This window comes from Protomyctophum bolini (genome assembly GCF_963924005.1).
Source record: "Protomyctophum bolini genome assembly, chromosome: 7".
NCBI classification, from domain to species: Eukaryota; Metazoa; Chordata; class Actinopteri; order Myctophiformes; family Myctophidae; genus Protomyctophum; species Protomyctophum bolini.
In genome coordinates this window covers 12,719,404-12,733,081 of record NC_137868.1, presented here as the reverse complement: position 1 = coordinate 12,733,081, position 13,678 = coordinate 12,719,404, and the positions used below count along the sequence as shown (strand labels likewise).

The following is a 13,678-nucleotide window of genomic DNA, read 5'->3' as shown; positions in this document are numbered from 1 at the left end:
CAATCCTCGTAACAGTTTTTGTATTCCATTGACCCGTTAACTTTGAACTGTTCTACAAACTGAATACAAATTGCAATCAATCAATCAATCAATCAATGTCACCAACTATCAAAGCTACCTTACCAAACTGTAGAACTTGATCTCATCCTGAGTTCAAGTAACACTGTTCTTTGAAAAGCCAGCAATCTCTATAATAACCAACCATGTACGACACCCACCCACCTCCACACCTAAATGGCCCTTTGCTCATGACATGCAATGTTAGCCCTAACAGTACTGATAACACCCAAATATGGAATAGACTTTAACCACGCCACATGTATATGGAATAGACTTTCACCACGCCACATGTAATGCCTGTCTTAGCCACCTGGTGGTCTTAACTTAAGGTTTCCTACATCTTCAAAATAGGTCCATCCATCCATCTTCAACCGCTTATACTCCTGGGGGATCGCGAGGGGCTAAAAACGTCCATAGCGTCATCACAAATGTGATGGTTTTATGGTTATCACATTTGGGCAAGTGGCTATGGCCGCTTTAGCCCAAAGATTGTTTTTCGTGCAAAACAAATGCAAAACAAATGCAATGGATTCAGAATCATAAAAACCCCAAACAGATTGGAAAAATGTGTTTGTGAGACAGACAGAAATAACGATGCCCTAGCATCACCATCAATTATGTTGATACTATGCTTGTTCTACTCTTCGTGAGATCAATTAAATGCCAATGATCTTGGACCCAGAAACCACTGAGGTTCACAAATCACACAAGGTGTCAACACATGTTCAACGACACTAAATTATCGTGATAGGAAGCGACAGTAAGATGCTCAAAGTAGTGAAATGGATAAAACATTTTGTGATAAAACATCCCCTGCATCTAACCCAGGGGTGTCCAAACTTTTTTCAAAGGGGGCCATATTAGAAAATATTAAAACACTCAAGGGCCAACCAACTATATCTCCTGACATAATGTAGCGTCGGACTAGTCTATAACAAAGTCACATACATGTGCATCGCATGTAAACGATTCTATTGAACTCATCATATCGTCAATATTTCAAATCAATGGTCTTTTATCGGGTGTGTGCTATGAACAAAAAGTGTCTCTCAGCCTTTTTTCAGCCATATGTCACATTACCAAATGTAACCAGAGGAGCAACGTAAAAATAATAATACAAGGAAGAAGGAACAAGGAACACTTGCAAATTATATTCTGGGAAATGCCCAGGTTAAAAAACTTGAATGCCTCCCCCTAGCCAGCCGGGGCGCCTGATGGAGGGGAAAGGAACTGGTTACTTCCACGCACTACGTCCAACCAGGGAAACTCCCCCCCCCTGTCAGGTGTAAAGGAGCAACTTGGACACTCAGGCATAAAGGAAGCATGAGTTCAAGTCCGTTGCTCTCCCCTTGTCCCCCATGTGGGTCTATTGGAAATACCATAGCACAGGAGCTGAAATACTATTGTGCATGTTGTTTTGGTCTCTACAACAGAGAGAGATCCCAGCTAAAAGCATTTGAAAAAGAGTTATCAGAGAATGAACGAGAACCAGACAGGTTTCCCCTGGTTCTCTCAGAACTGGTCAACTACATCGTAGAATCCTGTCTCAGTTCTGATGGTCCTGCCGTCTTCCGTCTCGCAGATATGTGCCACATTTCATCCTTGCATCACAACTGGAAAGATTATATCGCTATCTGCTTACGTGGGTGCCATCTTGGCACCTTTTTCCATAAAAGTGGCCCTTACAGAGTATTTGTGCCAAATGTCATGCTGGATCACAAAGTGAATGATTGTCATTAATCTGCTGTGACGTTGAAACGGAATTTCCCCCGTCATGGGATTATAACGGTCCAAAGCCAAATCCAAATACTGTGAATATGTTGGAGGCAAACTGCAAGTGTGGATGAAACCCCCAAATACTAAAGCCAAAGTGCTCTATGCTTGTGTGGCAGGGATTGTTAAAAGATGTTGCATTCACCACAGTTGTGTAATCCCCAAATGCTCTAGCACTGTCTGATCTGACACATGCTCACTCATAAATCAATTAGCGCTCGTTAAAGTAGCCGGCCTTGGTCCTAATCCTAATCCCGCTGGCTATGGGCTGAAGCTGGCGTACTAAAACAGAGATATGAGAGTGGTGGATAAATACAGGGACTTATAAAAGTATTCTTCAGAAACATGAACAAAAATGTAAAAGTCAACAGAGCGTGTGAGCATAAGGAAGTTCACATTGTATTATGACTCACGAGTCAGGATTTATATTTTGACCATTCCAGTAGCTCTGTAGGTTGCGAGAACCGAGAATGTTCTCCAATGGATTTCACACAGATTATGACCAATCCCCTTATATTAATCCCTCTGTTCGTCCGTTTAAACTTTAAAGACACTGATGACATGAACTGATGACACTTTTCACTATTACAAAATCTAATTATTTATTTGTATTCCGCTTATCTTTAAATGCCCATACGACAGCCTCTGGGAGGAAGACTTTAGAACCAAACTTGCAATATTGAAGTGAATTCAGCATGCTGTTCTGCCCCAGTACACGTGTAGGCCAATATTGTGTAAGAGATATATGATTTTATTAGCATTCTGTGTCATGTCAACAGTTTCTGCAGGAAATGTCACATCTACAAACGTTGTGTTATTGCGGTAATCACGGTTTACCGACGGTATGCGGTATTGAGACTGAGAGACACCTCAAATAATAATACATAGGGGCACGGTGGCACAGTAAGCGGCCTACTCACGCCTCATGCATTGAAGGAAGCATGAGCTCAGTTCGGGGCACTTCCCAGGTTGGCAGAGAGATATTAGCGCCCAGGATTAGTTTAGGCAATACGGCATGCAAACCTCGCACCTTTGGGGGGGGGGGGGGGGGGTGCGCCATTCTGTCACTATACTATAGACTATAGAGCGTCGCAGTCGTCGTCCCCCCCCCCCCCCCCCCCCCCAACGGATAGGATAGGCTATTGCCTGCACTCCCTGCAGGGGTGTGAAACACGTGTGTCGAATTTTGAAGTCTGTGAGGTAAACGGTTCTCAAGTTACGTGCATTACAACCACTAGACCTGTACGTGCCAATCGCAGTCGGCCACCAGCCTACTTGGGAACGATGCAACTTGGGAACCTAATGGAACCTAACGTTTTAACTGTCAGCCGGTGTCCTACATGGATATCTGTGTATGCCCTGTGGGGGTGTGTGGGGGTGTGGAACGCGTGTGTCGAATGTGAAGTCGGTGGGTCAAACAGTTCTCGAGTTACGTGCATTACAACCGTACACACACGCACACACATACAATACGTACGCACGCAGAGCCGTGGCACATTTATAGTAGGATGCTGCTAAATGGGAGCCAATTATAATACTATAATACTTTACATTTATTTGTTCAATTTATAGGAAATTTTAATACCACCTTATAAAGGTGTCCCATCTGTCCCCCCGAGTTGATACAAATTCTTAAATGCATTTAAAGAACGCTGTTTTGTGTTACTGTAAATTTTGACAATTAAAAATTTGTTTTTTAATATCGGCAAACGGTCTCTTTGATCACTACTAATCGGTATCGTCAATGAAAAACCCACATCGGTCGATCCCTAGTACGGTAGCCTCGGAAACCCAGACGTTTACTAATACGGTGGTTCTCAAAGTGGGGTCCAGGGACCCCCAGGGGTTGTTGAAAGGGTGGGGAACAACTGTTCTTTGTTGAAGGGGTGGGGAACAACTTTTATTTTAACAAACACCGCTAGGCTTGGGCCCAAGGCCGGGGCCGTGGCTCAGCGGTCCAGGCACCATGGCCGGTAGCCCAAGTCTGGCGGTGTGCCGCGGGTTCGACTCCCGATCCCGACGGCCTTTACTGCATGTCTCTCCCCCATTTCCTGTCAGCCTACTATCTGTCCCTCTATAAAAAAATATATAAAAACAAAACATTAAAAAAACAAAGAATCCAATATAGAGGGACATGCTTATCCATAGTGCAAGATCAGAATAAATGGCATGCCTATTGCCTAGTAGTTGACCAAAAACAGGCGGCTCCATTAGGGTTCCATCCCTCATTCTACGTACAATGGCAAGACAAAAATACCATTCGTGGAAGACTAGGGTTCATTAGCCTACTCTTCTTCATAGAGAACACACAGATAAGAAAAACTAATCGCTGCTTTCTGCAGATGATTTTCTCATTCTCATCTGCACATGGAAATGGGAACAGATGGGGAGGAGAATCAGGAGGTTGACCCTCACTGGCTTTGCCTGGTGGATACTATAAAAACCTGATAGATGGATATGGTATGGTTTATATAGAACAGACTGTAAATACTCTGGTTAATCCCACAGGAGAGGGTTTCAATTCCACAGCTGCGGGATATGATCAGGAACAAAAATGCAGTGGGGGAAAAAAGAGACCTATAATCTCTTGTGAGAGATGAATTATCGATGAATTCATTAATAGTTAATTGATTAATTTAACCGCTTAGTTGATAAACTGCGTTTTTGTACAAAATCGGAGAATCTTAATCTCCCTCAGTGTCTAAATACAAATCTACAGTTTGCTGATATACAGAAATAACAAGGCATATTATATTCCTTAAAGCGGGTATGTCACGCCCCTCGGGAAGCTATTAAGGCTATTAACGCTAGCATCTAGATTGTGACGTAAAGTCGGGCCAGCTCAATTTGACCAATGAAATTGATCTTGTATCTGGTCTAAATGTCAGAGCGGCTCTGGGCTCTGCGAGTTAGCGTTCCTGGTGGCTATCAACTCATGCTAGTGGTTTTGAGGCCACCTTCAGCCTCATAGCTGGGTAAAAGTTTGGTGGAAAAATTACTTTTTTGCTACAAAAAACTCGCCAGAATGACACCGAGTTGACGTCCAAGTTTTAGGGAAAACTGTTGCATAATCGCAATTCCGCGCGACGGGTTCCATCGTACCCATCTTGTCTATCTGTCTCCCCCCCGCTGACACGCCCTCAGCCGGCTAAGTGCTGAACAGGGCTCACGGAGCCCTGGAGCTTCACGTAACCACTGCCTGTGACTACTCCACCTCTCTCTCTCTCTCTCTCTCTCACACACACACACACACACACACACACACACGCTCGCGCTCGCTCTCTCTCTCTCTCTCTCTCTCTCTCTCACACACACACACACACACACACACACCGATATAGGGGCGGTCTCTCTCTCTCTCGCACACACGGGGGACTTCGCAGCCGGTGTGTGGTGGGCTTCAGACGGACTAGTCACGCGAAATTGCGATTATGCAACAGCTCAGTTCAGTTCAGTGCAACAACTCAATGTCATTGTAAGGAAGATTTCCGAGCAATAAAATAATTTTTTTGATTACACTTTCACCTAGTCTGACGCAAAAGGTTACCTCAAAACCACTAGCCTTTGTGCGCTAGCCACTCAGCTCGGCTAGATGCTAGGTCACGTCAGAGCCTGAGATATAGTCACGTGTCGTTTGAAACTGTTTTCATTCAGACCACGTGATGTACCTTATCAGCAATGTTAATCTCGGGCTTTGACACTCCCCCTTTAATCAAATATTTATTTGACCATTGACGATACAGGGCCAGGCAACGGCCTCTTTGTATGTGCGTTCCTCTGCCACACACGCACGCAGACACGTTCACAGAAAACAACCCAATGATAGAACCGCATCATTTTCGATTCATTACGATTAGTTATTAACTGATAATTCCTAGGACGTCTGGAGACGTCTTGGGCACAAATTGGGTTAAGTTTAACCGAATATAACCTGATTAATCGATTAACTATTAACATCCCTAGCTGGGCAATAATATTGAATATAATAATATTAATAATCAATATGGATTCTTACAATTGTGAACCAATTCTGGCTGGATATCATGCCAGAATCATATTATGGGCCTCTCTCTCCTTCCTTTTCCTGTCCATTCACTGTCTGTCTGAAATAAATCTAAAATAAATATTTGATTGTTTGTCCATATAATCCAGTCCTAATAGTGTGCCTAATACCCTAAATAACTATCTTGGACACTAGGCCAATCCTGTCCAGTGCATACAAGCAACAATACCTGTCCTTTGTTCTAGACTTGAGCAAACAATAGTAAAATAAACTGTTTAAACAGCAGAAACCCCCACGAACAAAACTAAACCCTAATGATTTCACTCTCACTGATTGCCAAACCTGACACAACTGCTCAATGTGTCAAATAACAACACAATTAGATCAATAAGTCCTGCTAGTGCATGGCTACGCACTACAAAGTCCAACACAGAGGAAGCTTCCAGGATTGGAAATTTAACCTCCTATTGATGCACCAGTCCTATTGTCCCATTCCAGCCACAGGTCATACAAGTATATGTAACAGAGTATCTTTCTGTTTAGAAGGGGCCGTTTAGTGCCAGAGGGCCATCTTGTACTTGAGGGGTGTACAGTGGGAAAACGGGGCGGCGGGCGCCTCTTCAAACAAAGCCAAAGCCTTGGTCTAGCATGGAGACAAAGACGACCCGGGGACAAGATTTAAAGGCTTCTTTCTTTTTCTTTTATCAAGGCTGAGCTTACCATCACAAGATGAGTGGCGATCGAAAGAAGAGAAAGGCATGGAACAAAATAAAGGGGAGCTTGAGAGACCAGAGGAAAATTGAAGACTATGCTTTCCCATGTCTTCTGCACAGATATCTCCCATCCTTCTGAACATTCAAACCTCAAAGCGATGCAGGATTGGCATGACATAACAGCCTCCATTATGTCACAGTAAAACATCCTCTTTCTAGTCCTTTTAACTCAACATCGCCTACCCCGCCCCCACCTCATTCTCCTTCTATACTAAACCTCCTCCATCAACCACTGTGCTAATCAGCTTCAAACGAGGATGAAAAATAACAGCCAACAAATGACGCTTTCTCATCTGCCCACAGCACATTAATATTACATATATACGGTATGTCCACATGCCTGCTTGCACACAGTGACTCGAATGAATGCGAGAGCAGACATGGAGGCCAGTGCGGTTGTGGTGGTGGGGGGGTTGATATGTAAGAAGACAGGAGAATAAGTACGAGGCTAGAGTATGGGAGATGTATATAGATTATCTATGGCCTGGGTCTCGTGGTGGATGTGGTTGATGGGAGGGAGGAAGGGCATAAGCAGGCAGTCTAATCAAAGTAGAGAAAAGTCAAGAAAGAGGCTGAGAGCTATTGGTTATCGATTGTAGCACCACACGCATGCTTGACCTGGCTGAACCAGTATCTGTGAAACCAAATGGAGGCAAAGTCTTTCTTTTTTTTTAAGCGGAAGGAAAGTATGTAGAGAAAAAGAACATCTGGCAAGCATCTGTGCTGAAGAAGAGCAGATTGGCAGCAGGCAGCAACCGAGTATAACAGTAGTGAAGGTTGACAAACATGCTACACCGCCAGACTGTGGTGTCTGTTGGTTAAGGCCATAACCTGTTAACCCATGAAAGCGGGTTAGTGGATGTAAAATCTCTCATCTAGTCGGGTCTCTCCATCCCATCGCATCAGGGGATGAGCCGCTTGCTCTCTCTCTAGACTTAAAAGCATGACCTTCCCTGACAAATCCACTCAAACACAGCAACGATAAGGGGGAAAGGCCATGAAATCCCATGAAACATTTACTTTCAGTCTATAATTTCTGAATATAGCCCAAGATGAGGAGGAAATATTGCAGGCTATAAGCTAGCCTAAGGCAATGTGGTTTGCATCCCTCCAATATTATGCATGCCACAATATGCATTGGGACAATTTATTTTCCTTTCAATAGAAAAGGACAGGATGTTTAACTTTGTATCCAACTTTTCTTGAAGTCATACTGTCATTATCTCCGCCAGGTGGGATGGCCGAAAGCTGGAGATTTTGTTTTTATCCTTGTCCAGCTGTCTGTCTGTGAATCTCTGGCACCGCTGGACCATTCAGTATGGTTGGTTGTATTTCCTATTTGCCCAGTCTGGTGTATGAGATTAAACTAGGAAGTTCGATTTTTTTTTAGACGTGCTGGCAATGTTAAAAATGTCTACAAGCAACCTGTGCTGACAACCTCAGAACGCTGAATCAACCTTGTATTGCAGACTACATTATCATAGTTTACAGACTACATATCATAGTTTACAAACAGAGCGTGCGCTGGGCAGGGCTTAGTTTGAATCAACATCAGGACTATGTATAAGGTATAAGGTCAACAGGTCTAAAGGAGAACAGCAGTTGTATTAGACAACATTAGTAGTGATACAATACAAAGCAGTGATGCCAGTGGTGAGCACACCTCATGGCGTGCTCTGCTTGTGCACAAGTAGGCCATACATGTACATGGCCTACTTGTGTGCAAGGCGCAAGTTGGCATCTCGACAGAGTGCATTTCTAGTTTTTCTCTGCCACCATCTGTAATGCTGTTAGTCTGTTAGAATATTCTTCAATAAATTGTTAACACTTCACCCTGACTGGAATACTGGATATTAATATTTTCCTTAATAGCCCTGACATCATCCATGAAACTGTTCTGAAAAAGCATCTGTCAGAATTCTACAAGTCAAGTGGAGATAGATGTTAACATTCCCTTGAAATGAGGGGATTTATAAGTTTCTCCATTTTCTCCTCTGTAAAAATAGCCATTTGTTTTTGTTCATGACATGTATTACTGTGTTCTATGGTGTGTTGATAAATTGAATACATATGAGCACAACGGAAACAACTTCCCAGGACTTAGTTTGTGTTATCCTTTTAGCCCAAGTGTATAATTTTTTGGGCTAATAAAGTATTCAATCAATTAATCAATCAGTCGTACAAGCAATTTCCCCTGATGGCTGCACCCTGCGACTGACACGACCGGAGATTTACGCTCCCAGGAGCACACTCTTGTAGGGCTCACTCAATCATGTCTGACAGACAACACGTCGGCAGTGGGATTATAATCAATGGGTGGAGAACCATTGACTTCAATGGACTTCACGTGGTGCAACACGTTCAACTTGTCAACTCCTTCCCATTTCTTCCATAGAATAAAGTGAATAGGGAAGAGGCCTGGCTATCTGTCGGACGGACACATGAGTGAGTGAGCGCCTAGTTTTACTAGTCTTTTGGGCAATGCCACTCTGGTAGCTCAAAAAGGATTAACTGAAAAATACATTTCTGGTGCCTACATCATATTGGTTGAATAGTATTTAGAGAAGTTTAGGAGGGGAAAAAAGTGGAATGATTGTGAAAAATAGTGTTATAACCAAAAATTAATTTTGTTTAACTTAAAGTTTAAGTTGACCTTCAAATCTCATTGTTCCTGTAAAGTTATAAATTAACCTTACCCTACCCAACAGGTTTTATGGCAAATCACTCTCCCATTGTTCGTACTCTTCTTCCTTAACTCTGCTTGTATTAGACATCTTTCAATACAAGATACAGTTAGGATCAGGATGTGGTTGAAGATTTGTCAGAGAAAGAAGGCGGGTGCACCACTTGAAATTGAGCTCAATGCATTCAATAGCCTGGCCTTGCTGTCTGGTCAGTGGTCACAGTCACTTACCTAGTTGTGCCACAGTGAATTTCCCACCACGGCGAGTTTCATTTTCAGATGGAATCAAAATTCACCTTGAATTTTGTGGCTTCTCATCATTGGAGAATGATTTGACAAAGCACACAAGTTACACATTGTCCTGGGGGAGACTGTGAGAAAGGAAGGTGATCGCCCAAGGAAAACAAGAACCAGTGCTTTGTGTATTAAACACAAAAGAATATAATGCTACCGATACGCTCTTTGTTGACGGGGTAATTTGTACTTTTAAGAAATTCAAGAAATCCAGACATAAGATATAGGCATCGTGTCATAATAACAACCGTAGTGGCTAGACTAGATAATGTAATAATAAGCTACAAAACTGCAATGAATAGCCTACATGGGGACATTATTAGCAATAATACAAATAATAAAAGAGAGAACGGGGAGTTCTCTATTCTCCTTCCCTGTTCCAACTCTTCCTGTAAGAGCAATGTTGAGAGTTTGCACGAAAAGGTTTTCACACACACTTCGTGTGATGTGACAATAGTCACACACCAATTCTGTTTCCGATTTAAATTATATAATATACCCTAAAATCATAGTTTAGTAGGGTCTAGACCCGGTGTCTAACATGGACGTAAAATGAAGCCTGTCATTCCTTGCACTGTAAGTTGCCATATTTCTAGATCCGTTTTGGCCCAGCTGGCCATTGGCTGGCCCAGACAACGAGGCGGGACTTCCCCCCTTACTCTTCGTTGGTTTTTATTTTGACTGAACGGGGGTGGCTCCCGTTCATAGACTGTAACGGTAGCCACGCCCCTCAGAACATACGCGACTTTATGGTAATTTTTTTAAATAAATGGGACCATAATTTTCCAAAAAGAATAATATGACATGAGAAATGAGACTTTAAACTAGTGACTGGAAGCAGAAAGTATTCATGACCTTGTTTATTAAGGTAATACAGTCTAGGTGAAGTTGGGCCCAAATACATGGACCTCTATGGAGCTATGGGTTTTTTTGGGCCCAATGACAGCGCCACAACAGGCCATTATATGAACTTTCAGGAAGTCTTGAATTCCTTAGTGGCTTCACGAAATATCTGTCTGACTGCCCCCGACTCCAAAATGTCCCAAAAGTGTGGATATAAGCTGCCACAAATGTGGTTAAAATACGGTATAAATACAACATTATTATCTTCCTTTACTTGACTTTAATAAGAATAATTAAAACACCACTTTTGTTTCTGGATTTGCAACTATGCTCTCATCCATCAACTGTGCAAGACCAGGCAATGGAATCATGAGCAAACATGTCCTGAGAAAAGAGGTGTCTACATAACAACGAGAGCTAGCTTCCCTGTCATGGTAACCCCTCCTCTCTCTCTAGCCATTCATTGCTGGTGCAGCTGGAACACGTCTCTATGGCGATTCCCTTAGGTCTGACTCCATTGGGACAGGCTGTTCAAGTAGGGGAGAAAAAAAAATAACATCCTCCTATTCCTCATGCATTCTCTTGAACGCTTTCTTCACTCTGCACTGTCTGCAGCTCATGCAGTTTCCATAGTGCAGCAAGTTTGTTAGTGGCCAGTTCCTCAGGGGAAGCCTTCTAAACAACCATGATGAGCATCTCTTAGTGGCTTCTTGACAACCACCTAAGAAATCACATCCATGTGCGTGGATCATGAAGACACAACAAAAACACCAGATACGGTTACATGAACCCACAACAAAACCATGCTTTATATGGGGGGGTGCTGCTATTCAATATCAGCAGTGCTACAACCATCCACATAAAACAAAGACAAATAGCAGCTGGGATGAATCCGTCTGGGAGGGTGATCGTACTAGTTGTTAGATGGGAATGTTGTGTCTTTTTCTTATCCCACGATTTTGTAACCCATTTTTCACCCCTGTGTCAATTATCTAATGTGATCCTGGGCTCTACACACCCTCTGCCAACCTGGGGAGAGAAACGGACTTGAACTCATGCTTCCGCCATGCATGAGTGTCCAAGTCGCTCCTTTACACCTGACAGGGGGGAGTTTCCCTGGTTGGATGCAGCGTGTGGAGGGAACACGTTATTCCAACCAGTTCCTTTCCCCTCAATCAGGGTGGCCATCAGGCCGGCCAGGGGAGGCAGTTTAGAGACCGGGATTACTGCATGTTTTTTGTGAGGGTACCTACGGGGAGAACATGCAAACTAGACACAGAAAAGCCCTTTTGCCAACCCCACCTCGGGTATGGGCATGTTGTGTCTAATGTTGACTTTCCCAAATGATAAAAGGGAGTTGGAAAAGACTGGGTCACATTACTCAAGCTATGCCATGGACAGTTGCTCAGAGAATATCAGTGCTGCTGACCAAGCAGGCCATTAACAAGGCAGGGCGAAGAGTTGTAACTGGCGTGTGTGTGTGTGGAAGAGGGGGGTTGGAGATGAATCTGGCAACTTCAGTTCATACATGAAAAGTGGGCTAACAGCAACACTTAGGAAAATAGTCTTTGAAGAGGCATTCCTCAGGGGATTGTAGCCCACAGGACATTATTAGCAACCCTGGCCACCGTAGCCTGTAACCGTAACATGTTCTAAACATTAAGTAAACTTGCTTGCTTGACTTGATCTCTGAATCAGTAGAAGTGTGGCTGATACTGATATCGTGCGGTGTATCAATGTCTCTTTGCCCTCTAGTCCAAAAAGTATGAACACTTGAACAGTAACGATCACACGTGCAATGGGCAAAAAGCTTGTGAGATCCTAAGAAAGATAACATCCAGACTGTATAGAGATAAGGCTATCAAGTTTGTCCCCTTAGAGAATTAGTACTACCCCCCCCCCCCCCCCCCCCCCCTCACACACACACACAACAGCTCCTCTCTCTCAAAGTATTGACTCAATCACTCTGACAGTTTAAACAAGAGGGGCAACAGGGCCTTTTGTTCAGATACTCTCCTGCTCTGAGTCTCTCCTCTTCCCCTGGTGTGAGAACACAAGCACAAACAACACAGAGCTTGGAGCTGAGGTACAGAGACTACATGGTTGAGCCAGGTCGTTTATTATTTGGTTACCGTAATCAAAATGTGACCAACTCAGAGTTGTATAATGCATTCCACAAATTTAAATTAGCAAAAACTCATCTAATCCCTGCGTAAAGTTACAAAAACGATGCTAGGCTATGCAACTATAAATGAGCCATTTTCACAAAGTAGCAGACTGAACTTTTTCAACTTCCTATCAGACCACGTATTGACCAGTAACCAGCCTGTCTCTATCTCACAATTCAAAATCAGACTTATTTTAAACGTGGCTCCTGTCAGGAGTACTAATGCCTGTGCAAGCAGACAATCGTCTAAATAAAATGTGTTTCCAAGGAATCCAAGCGCTGGAGAGGGGGTGGGGGTCGATTGAGCAATCATTTAAAAAAAATCACCTTTAGTGGTCGATGTAGTGGTAGTAAAGTAATCATAGCCTCATCATACTGTCCTTTGATCATACCAATGACACGCCAGAGCAGAAGGACTGTTGTTATTCCTAATCGGTTTTCTACCCAACAGTTTCCTATCCAGCTGTGAAAACAGACAGTCGTCTAGTAGCTAGCCCGTTAGCCACACACGCTACGAGCCTCTTGCTTTTTTTAACGTCGTTTCATCCTTACCGTTGGACTTTATTCTATCCTGCAGTTGTTGGTAATGTGTCGCCGCCGGGTCCCAATAACAGCCCCTTGCTCCTTTTCTCATTCGGTTCCGATAGGTTTCGAAGTGAGTGCTGCTGTGTGAGTTAACGGTTTGTTAGCAGCCAGCAGCAGCAGCAGGCACTAGGCAGCAACACTGGTCTCCACCCTCAAGACGGAAACCATCGACACAGCAGCATGTCGACATCTCCACACAGGAGGGGATTGGTGACTCAACTTTGGTACAGCCCAAATGTGGATGCGTGTGTTATTAATACATTACATAAAGTATACAAAATCACTGTGAATCACCTTCATCTTCCCTACAGATATCAATTTAAAATAAGGATTAGTAGTCTAAAGAATGAAATTGTTAAACGTAGTTAACATTATGGTCTGGATCGAGGACCCTGATGTCTTTACTAGTAACTTTTCTGGTTTCATCCTAGTTTTTGTATTTGTATTTTTGTATTGACTTGTGCTTTCGTTTGAAATGTACCCATTATACATACTGT

General features: G+C 43.2%; 1 protein-coding gene across 2 annotated transcripts in view; it reads right to left on the bottom strand.

Annotated features, from left to right (window-relative positions):
• The window catches only part of LOC308318938 (beta-1,4-galactosyltransferase 3), a 29,801-nt gene extending 16,483 nt beyond the window's left edge, over positions 1 to 13,318 (bottom strand). For both annotated transcript variants that reach the window (XM_080768671.1, XM_080768672.1), the window contains exon 1: positions 13,149 to 13,318. The gene's annotated coding sequence lies outside the window, so the exon portion shown is untranslated. The remainder of the gene's footprint in view (positions 1 to 13,148) is intronic.
• Between the last annotated feature and the right edge of the window lie 360 nt (positions 13,319 to 13,678).